Source organism: Schistocerca cancellata, chromosome 4 (assembly GCF_023864275.1).
Source record: "Schistocerca cancellata isolate TAMUIC-IGC-003103 chromosome 4, iqSchCanc2.1, whole genome shotgun sequence".
Lineage (NCBI taxonomy): Eukaryota > Metazoa > Arthropoda > Insecta > Orthoptera > Acrididae > Schistocerca > Schistocerca cancellata.
The window spans coordinates 386,159,915-386,172,716 of record NC_064629.1 but is presented as its reverse complement, the minus strand read 5'-3'; positions in this window follow the sequence as shown (position 1 = coordinate 386,172,716).

Genomic DNA, 12,802 nt, shown 5'->3' with positions numbered 1-12,802 from the left:
GCGTTGAAATATTTTGGAGAATTAATGTGTGGGTCAAAATTGCGTGTACCATAAATATAGAATATTAAAAGTTCCTGATTTCCGTGTAGTGCCCTTGAAAGACGGATTGGATAGTTTATTGTATTTATAAAAACAACACGTGGTGCTCTAAAATCTCTAATAAACAAGGGAGTGATGTCCATAAGGTCAATAATAGCGCTTGACTGCGTACAGATATCCACTTTTGTCATCAAATATGTTTTCTATTACATGATTTTAACTAAAGTCTTACCGTACTGGCAACAATTTCGACATGTCTGACTTGTAGTTTGGATGTATTTGGTGTTTGTATACTGAGTTAAATAATATACGTATCTTGTAGACAACCATTTCAAGGACTTTTCAGTATTATCATCATATTGTCAGTAAAAAGTCAATCTGTACGAAAGTTACACTACTTTTGAATAGTAGTATTCCTTTTGGTGGTATGATGTCAGAGATTTGTTAATACTATTTTGTTTTGACTTCTTTTAAAATAATATTTCCTGGCCAAGTCGACCCTTCATATAAGTATGTGGGGTATTCGAATTCAAAATCTGAAGAGCACCATAAAATTCGTAGTAAACTTGGCGAGTTTATAGCACCGTGTCTCAGTCACTCGAAAATAGTGAAACACGTGAATCGCTATTGAGTTTCAAATGGGTGTGTAATGTCTGGTCTCGCGCTTCAGAAGCGTTTACTGAAAATGAGTCCGGCGCAAGATATTCTGCTTTCGCGCAGCTGTTTCTCGGTCACGTTTTTGCATATTCCGTACCCAAGTAACACTCAAAGAAAGTATCCAGAACATATAAATTTTACTGTCGAAGAACTACATGGATTGCGAGTGGTTTTTAAGTCATATTTGTGGAACTAAACCATCAAGAGGAGGTAGCAAAATATTATATCTTTGCCATCTGTGGACGAAAACGCATCGAAGACGAAGACCATGGACATCGTGAGTTTAGTAGATGCTACAAGCTGCAGTAACTACGTCATGTGACCATCGTCCAAGTTAAGTCGGCCTAAGGAGAATAAGAAGAGGGTGGTAGAACCTTCGCAAACCCACTGCTGCCAGACACTTGATATTCGGCCGAAATCGTCGTCCCACTGTGCTGTAGTACTGAATAAGGTAGTAGGCTCGGAACATTTCCTCTCCTTAACTGTGTTATCCTGGACAGTGTGACTGGTTGCGTCCTGTGAGAGACGCTGGAGCGTCAGATGTCAGTTCCTTCTACTTGGTTTACTTTCTTGCGTATACAAGGATCCGGTAATTTAAGTTGTATTAATGTATGATGACCAGTAAATGAAGTAAGTACTGTGCTTACATTTTCTGTGTGATTTTACAGTTTACTGCATAAATTCCTTGCGTGTTCGCATATGTATGAGGTGCAATCCTGCGTTTTATTTAACTGTGTAGTATAGATCCACGCGGTCTGTAACGCAGTTTTCATTTGTTTTCAACAACCAACGACCGTTGGAGGCCGCTCACTCAGACGCCAACTGCCGCTTGTGACACGCCAGGAGAGCAGCACGTTACGTAGTTAGCTTTGTCTGTGTGCTTTCACACTTAATTTTCAACTTTGAATTAGCAGGACGGATACGTTTTGTGCATACTGTGTGCGGATGCAAGACAAGCTGGCCGCAGTTCGCGAGCAGATGAAAACGGTGTTACCTGATATCAGCTATCTGCAGGCTTCTGCCTTGGGGTGCAGTAGCGGGGTATAATCTGGCGCGTCACAGCGGGCACCTCAGGTGTTGCTTGCTTCATTCAAGGCCTCTGCTACCGAGGCGCCTTGCAGCCTGCCCGACGCGGGGGATCCGACCTCACCTCAAGTTGAGTGGTTGAGTGTAACGCATTCGCGTCGCTGGATGTGGGGAGTCAGTGTGGGGACTCACTGTCTGGCCTCGCCCTTTCACCCTGTGAATGCACAGGTGGCCGCGAACTATTAGACGTGTTGTAGAGTCCCTTAATGAAAATAGCATCCATGGCTGGAAAGAAATCAAATATGTGCTCTATATGTCTGCCGGGGCCAACATCAGAGATGTGGAGAAAGCCCTGCCTGAAATTATGGAGGATGCAGGATGCAGTCATCTGCGAATTGAGGCTAGTGTACCAACAGTGACGCCCGTCTCTTGCGTTCTAAAACTATCCTCAGTCCGTAAGGGCGGCTGGCAGAAGTGATGCAGCCTGCTATCCTCGCTAGTGGGGTGCAGGCAGAGATCAGTATTGGCAGTGTCATACCCACTTTAATGGGGGACATTTTGCTTGCAGCCAAAAGGTGGATCTCAGCCAGAGTCGCCATCGATTCCGTGACGGTCTTAGGTGAAGATTTCTGAACCTGTATTATGAGGTGGAGAATTGTAATACGTCAGAGGTGGCTATATACAGGAAACTACTAGTCGGGAAGCAATGTAGTTGTGAATTGCACATTATTTTTTTTCAGGTTAGGTCCTCGCAGAACGAAGTAATATAGTGTAGAAAGTAAAGGTATTTCGGCTGTGAAAAGTTTAACAGTAAACTCTCGAAGCATTTTTAGCGTAGTTCCGGCATTTACATCCCTCCAGGAATGTTGTGACACTCAAAGCATTATCGGAAATGGGAATTGGGTGAAACTCAAAAGAAAAAAACTCCGAAGTTTTTAACGAGGTGTGGGATTTATATAGTAAAGACAGGTTAGACGCCATAGGGGTGGAAGTGCTCACTGCAGTCGACTAAAATACTACCTCAACCGGGATTGAAATCGAGTCTAACTATGAAGTTATCTGGACAAAAGTAACCGGCCTATGTGAACAAGAGTTAATCATCGGCATTTTTCCGCCGTAACAGTCGTAGAAACATTCAAAGGAAGCCCATGTTCAGCAGCGCGTAGCTACCTCGAACTTGCAATATTAGTTGGAGACGAATTTAACACACCAAGCACAGAACAGGACGTCGATGAATTCACTGCAGGTGATACAGACAAAGGCTCTTTGTAGTACTTCTGAACACACTTTTCGAAAACTGTTTAGAGCAGCTGGTTCGACAACCCACATTAAATGGAGATATTTTAGACATTCTACCTATAAACAGACTTGACCCTATAACACGTCTGTACAGAGCCAGGGATTAGCGACCATGCTGCCATCGTACCGGCGATCACTACTAAAGTTGAAAAATCCGTCAAGGAGACTACGGGAGTACTTACGCTGCAAAGAGCAGAGAAGTAGTTTTTAGCATCCTACTAGGACAGTGAATGGTATCATTAGGTTTCACACCGGCCAGAGTGGCCGAGCGGTTCTAGGCGCTTCAGTCTGGAACCGCGCGATCGCTACGGCCACAGGTTCGAATCCTGCCTCGGGCATGGATGTGTGTGAAGCCCTTAGGTTCTTTAGGTTTAAGTATTTCTAAGTTCTAGGGGACTGATGACCTCAGATGTTAAGTCCCATAGTGCTCAGAGCCATTTGAACCATTTAAACCATTACGTATCAATATGTGGATGTAGAGGAATGATGGGCTAAGAGTAAACAGATAGTAGGTCATGTTCAGGAGAAGTAAGTGCTCAGAATGTCTATTATGCAAGGGAATGATGCACAGTGTTTTAATAACAAATTTCTGAAAATGCTGAACAAACAGAGAATGTTGCACCTTAGGTTCAAGAAATAACGTGGAAATGTGGACACACCAAAGGTAGTAAAAATTCGTGTGTGTATAAAAAGATTGACCCACGAACCATGCAGCGACTTCCACCGTCATATCTTAGCGAAGGATGTCGCCGAGAACCCAATAAAATTCTGGTCCTATGGGAAATTGCTTAAGGGGGTCGAAGCCTCATGTCTAGTCACACGTCTGCCTGTCTGGTTTGGCCACAGAAGATAATAAAACGGAAGCCGAAGTCTGAAATATCGTGTTTAGGCAGTCACTCAAACAAAAGGATCGTACATTCATACCATCGTTTGACCACTCATGGTCCCGTATGAAGAATACCGAAGCGGTATGCCTGGCGTTAGGAATAAACTGAAAGAGCTGAAAACTAATAGGTGGACAGCTCCAAACGGAATGCCAATTCGGCTTTAAGGAGAGTATTTTATGTCATTGGTACCTTACTTAGCTTGCATTTACTGCGGATTTCTTGCCCAGTGGAAAGTCCCAAGAGAATGGAAAATTTACTCCAGTACATAAGAATGGTAAAGGAACGGACCTGAAAGATTGGAGCCATATTCTTAACATTGGTATGCTGCAGAATTCTGAATATGTTCTAAGTTCGAACACAGAAAATTTTCATCAGACAGATAACCTTCCGTTCACAAATCAGTAAGTATTCAGAAAGTACCGTTCTTGCGAAACTCGGCTTGCCATTCTCGAACGATATCCTACGGACCATGGACATAGGGCAATAGGCAGACTCCACAGGCCTAACTTTCCGAAAAGCGTGTGACACGGTAACGCACTGCAGACTGTTAACGAAATTCCGAGCACACGGAATAGGTTTGCAGATAAATGAGTGGCTCGAAGACTTCTTGAGTAACAGATCCGAGAACGTTGTCGTCGATGGCGACTGTTCGTCAGAGACAAGCGTATCCTCGGGAGTGCTTCGGGCAACTGTGATAGCAGCGCTCTAGTTCCCTATGAATACAAATGATCTGACGGATGGTGTGAGCAACAACCTTCAACGGTTTGTTGGTGCCTTTGAAGTGGAGGTATTGTCCTTGAGTTACTGTAGAGCGACGCAGGATGGCTTTGACAGAATTTCTATTTGGAGGAATGAATGGCAGCTTTAAATGTAGCAAACTGGAAGTTAATGCAGACGAACAGGAAAAGAATCAAGTAATTTTCGAATACAGTGTCAGTGATGTGCTTCTTAACAAATTTGCTTCGATTAAATATCTTTGCGTATTTGCGATATCAAATGGAACGATCATGTAAGGACAGTTGTATGGAAGGTAAATAGTCGACAACTTTTAGGAAAGTCGACTTTTAGGAAAGTCCTCTGCAAAGGAGGCCACGTATAGAACGCCTGTGCGATCCATTGTTCAGTGCTACTAGAGTGTTCCGAATCCCAAAAGGTCGGATTACAGAAAGACATTGAAGCTATTCAGAAGCGTATTGGCAGTTTTGTTGCCGACAGATTCGACAAACACACAAGAGTACTGAGTTGCTTCATGATCTCAAACTGGAATCTCTGGAGGGAAGACGAAGCTCATTTCCGGAATCACTTTTAAGGAAATTTAGAGAAGTAGTGTTGGGTGCAGCTAATTGGAGAACAATTCTACTTCCGCAACATACATTTCACTTAAATACCACGAAGACAAGATAAGAGGCGTGAGGCTGGTACGAAGGCCTATACAGAATCGTTTTCCTCTCGCTCCATTTGACAGTATAAAACGGAATACAATAACTAGTAGTGATACATGGTATCCTTCGCTACTACAGCCGATTTTGAAAAGTTAAGGGCATGCGGAAATATCTAAGCAATTGTCTGTAACAATATGACGTGGTTGCATGTAGTTGTGACAATAAGGAATCAAATTCTGTGCACACAGAACGCAAGGAAGTTCTAAAATTTATGCATAAACGTCGCTGAGTACACGGCGTTGACAGAGTTGGTATTTATACCTATCTTCTGTTAGACTAACTCCTCCTTCCCACTCTCTCATTCCAGCTCCTCCATTTCCCTCTCTGTCCATCTCCTCCACCCCAAGCGTCCTTCACTTCCTCCACCCTACACTCCCTGCCTATCAGCTCCTGCTCCTCTCTCTATCTATCTCGGCTTGCCCATCCACTGTCCATCAGCTTCTCTTCCCTCTATCAGTCTGCTCCTTGCCCCTCTGTCCATCTCCACCTCCTCCTCTGTATGTCTACCCTCTCCTCCCTTCTCCCTTTGTCCATCTCCTTCTCCCCCTCTCTGTCCATCTCCTATCTCTCTCTCTCTCTCTTTCTCTCTCTCTCTCTTTCCATCTCCTCCTCCTCCCCTCCCACTGTTATCTTCTTCTCCCTTCTCTCTCTGTCCTTCACCTCCTCTTCCCTTCCTCTGCCCGTTTTTCCCCCTTCCCCTCTCTGTTCATCCACTGCTCTACCCTTATCTGTGTTCAACTGCTCCTTGTCCCTCTCTCTAAGTTCGTCCAGCTACTCGTCCCCCCCTTCTCTCTCCCGGTTATCCCTACATCAACAGGACGTTGCTGGTTCATACCCCACAGTATTTATTTCGAGATAGTAACATGTGTATCAAATTCGATCTAAATCGATCCAGGTTTTTAGGAAGAGCTTTTCACCAATCGTTCCCGTACGTACATGTTACACATATTTCCCATATATTTAACATATTTCTCATGTACTTGTACAGATATGCAGCTGTATTGAATTTCGGCCTGCACTTTCTCTTCCACGCAGCTTAATATTTATGATGTCATATCTCCGGATCTGTGTGTCGTACAATGACATATTTTTGTAGGTACACCTATTTTTGTAGGTATACGTGAACAGTGTCTGAAAAATTGGTGAGTAATATGGTTAGAAGTAAAGAAGTAATACTGAGACGGCATGCCCGATGCTGCAGTTTAATGCATGAACAGCGAAATTGTGGGAAGCGACAAACTTCATTCTTTTCGTGATTTTTTTAGAGCTTGTGTGCGAGAAAACGTTACGTAAAAGTTTGAAATTTTTTCTAATATTTGTTGTAAGCCACTAAGTGCTCTCATTTTCAAATGCTGGATGAATATAATCTAGCTATTTGCTCTTCATTAAATACACAACTTTGTCATCCACACCCCCATCCCTTTCATAGGTAGTTGGTTTTCAAGCCCACAGCGATTGTTACCACACAATAAGTGACATGTGTCTCAAGTTTTGTTTAAATTCGTCCAGTGGTTTAGGAGGAGATTTGGAACATAGGTGCAAGTATAGATAGGTATGTCAATTTTCACATTCTGTACGTATTAATCTTCAGCAAGTATACGGTAAAAGGATGGGCATCTTCCCAGCCATAATATTTATGCAAGTAATCGCTCAATTAAAGGCCCTATTTTGTACTGTATGTAACTATCGGTGAAAAATAGGAAAACATAAAACCTTGTTGTGAGACACCCATTTAACACAAAACGGGGGCAGTCTCCGTTGAAACTCTACATAACAAGTCAGTTAATGGTATTGTGTGGCTATTGACACCATTTCACGTTCATCCCGCTAAAGAAACTTCCAAATTGTCGTGTTAGATACTTTGCTACGAGACCCAAACCCACGGAAGCCGTGTAACACCACCTCACATAAATATATGGCTCTATAATGGATCTAAAAGAGGCGGTGGTTCTGACGGGTTTTAGTGCAGGTGACTGCTCTTTCATCCTACGAATTACGCTCATTTCCCACAACTTCCAGTTATGGTTTATGAGGGATTAGTTTAAGTGATTGCAGGTTTAGGACAGTAATTAATAGCGAGCAAGTACCGACGCTGCACGTCGCTGCATTGGTCCTCAGCTTCAGCTTTCCACACAAACAAACCAAGCGTACACGTAACACAAAGTGTGTTTATGAAAGACCTGTTTAGTAATTTATATTATCACATAGTCGATACATGTATTGTAAGCCATTTCATACTACGCTTGTTTTTCGGTATGATTAGTAAACATCAATCACTATTGCTTTTCTTAAAACATGTAATCTAAATAATTCGTTGTGTCATTTATGACCTCGTACTTCGTGTAAAAAGGATGGTACAAGTGCATTATGCAGAACTTTATTAACATTTTTCTTCTGAAGTAGTTCAGGTCTTGCGTAAATATACTTGTCAAATCGTATTGACACCTATAAAGATGAAGATGTCTTCCACAAATCCGTACCACACGATTTTATCTGTGTATTGTAACCAACTGTAATTAACTTCTTTTTGTTTCGGTTTGCCTTCTATTTGCCGGTAGTCGAAAACAGCGTAGCTGTTGCGCGTTTACGTGGGGAACGACATGAATTAAGTATTTTGAATACTGAGATGCGTGGTCCTGCTATGTAGGGGACCACAACCAAATGAACGTATGTTTCAGTTATTCAAATTTGAAGCAACGATTTCACATATTTTGCATCATACGTCGTACATGACGTTTTACGGCGAAGAATAAAAAATGAGTATATTAAATACTACTGAAATAATGAAAATTGTCACAGCGTAAGGACACATTATACGGGAAAGGTAGTCGCAGTCCAACAAGTCAAGACATACACTTTCTTGGTACGCTTGATCATTTTAGCGAGATTTCGAATCAGTACAGCAGTGGAGCTTATTACTACTATCCTACATCTTTGTACTAACTGAACTCCAAGTGTTATTCTGGTTTGTCGCACTATCACGGCAGTGTTGACCAGCAACGGGAGGATAAGTCACTAATGTCACCCACTCAATGGGTCTGCCTTCCCTCCTCTGCATTTTTCTATATCTGAGTAAACAGGCTACTCCCTCTTAACCCAGTTACAACTCGGTAATGGACTTTTTATGAGAAGGCCAGAGTCGGAAACGTAAGCAGGCGACAGCCGTGCTGCTGGGTCGTACGTGACGTCATTACGCTACGCCTGGCACCAGCATTAGTAACACGTGACCGAGTTTATCACTTATTTAGTCTGTGAGGAAATAAATTCAGTACATTTCCTTATTACTTCAGATATGCGTCAAATGTCATCGTTGCGGTAAGCGCAGCTACTTTTTCTTCATTTATTTTAGAAATTAATGATATTACGTTGAATCTTCAGAGAATTCTGTGCGATTTTCAAGAATAAGTTTTACGAGAAGTGAAACTATCAATACATCGCACTCAGAAACTCGGGAAAAATTACCTGTACTTTCACGCTTCTTTCGCGTAATTTCAAAGGCAGACAAGAGAAATATTCAATATTTTTAACGATGCATTGTGTTTCATTTAGTCAGCTGATTGTTTAGTGCAGATCCATTTCTGTACATATTTAGCAGAAGAATCAACTTCACATATGACTGAAAGTTCAGCAATACAGTTTCTCATTTTTACAAGAATTCCGAAGCGTTTTTTTTCGCAACCACTGGAAAATTGCGCCGCACAATCAGCAGTTCATTTAAAATTTTGATTTTTCAGTCCCTGCTACTTTCAGTGTAAGATCATCTTGTCTTCTGAGACATTAAACCGGTTTTTTGGTAAACAGTCATTCAACATTTGTATTACATGTGCTCATACGCTAGTATGAGCGGTCAGTGTCGCTATTAACATTATGCAGTCCAGTGGCGCTACGTTGGTGTCATGTGAAAACTATCGGGAAAATGCAGCTGGCACCACATTTGTGTCGTGAGCAGAACAAGCGGGCAAGCGCTGACGATATCACTCTGGTGCTGTGATTAAAGCTGTAAAACGAACGCCAATATCACGTGTGTCCTATGTTAAGAAACAATAAGCTACAGACAAATGAGCAAGTGGTTTGCTTGTATAAAACCTCGTACTCTTTGATAACGGCAAACGAAGAATAAGACACAGTTACACGTGATGACTGCGCGGACAGATTGTCTGATATTCCAGCTGTATTTGAGGATTGCGAAGAAGTAGAGGACATTACATAGCCAGAAAAACAGACTGAAGCAGAATATCCGAATGACTATGAAATACGTTCACGGAGAATTCAGCGAACGCCACAGTTGCCAAATGATGTGGATGAATAAGAGGAAGATGACAGTATACGTAGAGTGGTTAGATGTTGATTTTCCGAGGGCCAATAATGAATTTGAAGGATCCAGAGGTCGTAACGTATTTCCGATGGATATACAGAGCGTCGAGAATTTCATTGAATTAATTATAGGGAGATATTTGTTTGGACTTATTAGTATCGAAACAAATACTGACCACAATCAAAATTCAAACAGGGGGGAAGTCAGAGAATAAAAGTGCAAAATTTGTCGACATGAAGGCAGTGGAACTTAGAGAATGGTTTAGGTTTGTCATTCTGAGAATCATAATAAGAAACAATGATGGACTCCTGTTTGCAATATTGGAAATAGAAGTATTTCGCAAAACTATGTCTCGTAATAGATTTCGACAAATATAACCATTTTACAGGTTTGGGGTAACAATAATAGCCCGGATAATGCCGACGAACTGTTCGAAATGCAAACTATAATTGATTATTCCTCTAAAAAGTCTTAAAAAATTTTAACCATGGTCAAAATATGTCGATCGATGAAGGAATGATACAATGTCGTGGAAGATCACGTTTTAAAATGTATAGTCCATCGACAATTATACAGTGTGGTGTACTCGTCCTGACGCTGTGAGATTCCTCCGTGGGATGTATTTTCTCTTTCAAAATATACTCTGGCGTTGGACGGGATACAGTGATGGAACTCTAGACACACGTTTTGGGAAAATGGCACAATCTATACATGGATAATTACTACAACAGTGTAGAGCTTATGGAGCATTCGCTTTCAAAGAAAATTAGGGTTTGTTGAACGCTGCAGTAAAACAGGATTTCTAGCAAAGTTACAGAACACAAAAGTAAACTTGTTTGAAACTAAATATCAATGAAAAAGTGATATACTCACACAACTATAGAGAACATCGAGGAACAAAATGATCTGAATAATTTCTGCCATACATAATACCAATTTCGTTAACAAGCAAAAAATTTGTAGAAAAACCAATCGTACGATTCAGAAATCGGAGAATGTAAGGGAATATAATAATTACATGAAGAAAGTGTATCAGGCAAACCAATTCCATATAACATTACAATGCGGGATGCAAGAGTCTCCGACTCCATGATTTTTTTGTTGACAATATGCGAATCTCGGATCAAGGATCATTTACAGGTCTCAACTACATAGCGTGCTTCCAATCGTGATTCAGTCAACATACTTTTCAGGCAGCTAAAGCTACAACGAGAAGCACTAAGGTGCCACGCATGTAAAAAAAAAAAAAAAAAAAAAAAGATTAGGGCAATAAAAGTAATGTGTAAGTCTTGTAGAGTCTTGTTACGCCTCGGAGATGGTTTTGCTTCCTATCATTTAGAAGAGGAATACTAAATATTGAAGAAAATATCAGTTAGCAGTGAATAAATATTTCAAACAAGAAAATCTTGCATTTGGTTACATACAGTGAAACATGTTACTGCGAGGCAGATTGGGAACGCAAAAGCAACAACCGATAAAAAAAACTATTCAGAAACTGTGTAAATAGTTGTAACAACTAACTGTTCGCAACATATAAAAAAAAATTGTTATGGGGTGGATCGACCACATTAAAAATGGACAAAAGAAATAGCAGAAAGCAACTGACATAAAAAAGAAACACTCAGAAACAGGTTTGACTTTATATCCCCCAAATTTCTGGAAAATAGAGGGACAGGATTGAGGTCTCATGGGAACTGACGATGAGTTTCGTAAAATTTGAGACTGTGTGATCTGAAGACCCCGAAAAGCCGCCGGCAAGAACCGACACGATCAGAGTCAGTCGTACCGGCATCAAACAAAAGAATCGCCATCAAACATGCGGACGGCATAGTTTTGATCGGGTCGCAATTAACCTTGAACAGTGACACTGAGATCATGAATATAAGGGAAAATAGTTAATTAAATTCGAGGAACTCTATGAGACTTCGAAGGCCTTAAATATCACAAAATTACTGTTTCGAGTGTTGTTGTCGTTTGAGATGGGTAATTGAAATAAAGTTTATTCGTTGCCAAAACTCAGTGACATTCTAGCAACTGGTGCATCACATCGTTTTTGTGTATTTGCTTGCAGTTGCCATAACACAATGTATGTAATTAAGTATTAAGAAATTGTCATTTAATTGGAATATGTTTTGCATCTCCAACAAACCACAATGATAAACAGAGTACAACACACTAGGATCTTCTTATCATAATACCGTGACTGAAATCCAGATAGCGCTTGGTACACCACACCAGGATACTAGGTTTTATTGTTAAGGACTTATAAATATTTCCTACTATTTTTCATTGATCAGGCTTCGTTTACACATATAATCATACCTTGACTATCTGATCCTATTTATCGCTTATCGCCTTCTTACTTGTCACCGTTTTACCTCTTGCTAACGTTGAAAGAGAGATAATCAGAGACGTCTCAAAAGATGATATTATATATATAACGGCGCTGGTCTCACTACTTAGAAACTGATTTTCATGGCGTTTTAGTATGCATTTATTTTTCAATCTTAAATTGCGTCCTTAGTCTGTGACTAGTATCATCATAAAAGGTTCAAATGGCTCCAAGCACTATGGGACTTAACATCTGAGTCATCAGTCCCCTAGACTTAGAACAACTTAAACCTAACTAACATAAGGACATCACACACATCCTTGCCCGAGGCAGGATTCGAACCTGCGACAGTAGCAGCAGTGCGGTTCCTGACTAAAGCGCCTAGAACAGCTCGGCCACAGAGGCCGGCTAGTATCACCATTTCAATGACTGTGGACCAGCTGTTTAGTTTTCAGTGTGACATTTACCGTAAGATGAGTAACAGCTTCACTGTTTTTGTCTTGCTGATGAGCGATAGAAAACGTCTGTAGTATTTATTTTATTTATTAATTTATTTATTTATTTATTGTTCCGTAGGACCAAATTAAGGAGAAGTCTCCATGGTCATGGAACGAGTCAATACATTAAATTATAACACGATATTAGAAACAGATAAAATGAAATATGAAAAAAACATATTCAGGTGACAAGTCGTAAGTTTAAATGAAGACAATCAACAATGTAACACTGGAATTTGCTTAATTTTTTATCTCTTCCACGAGCTTCTCGACAGAATAGACTGATAGTTCACTGTTACTGAGTTGAT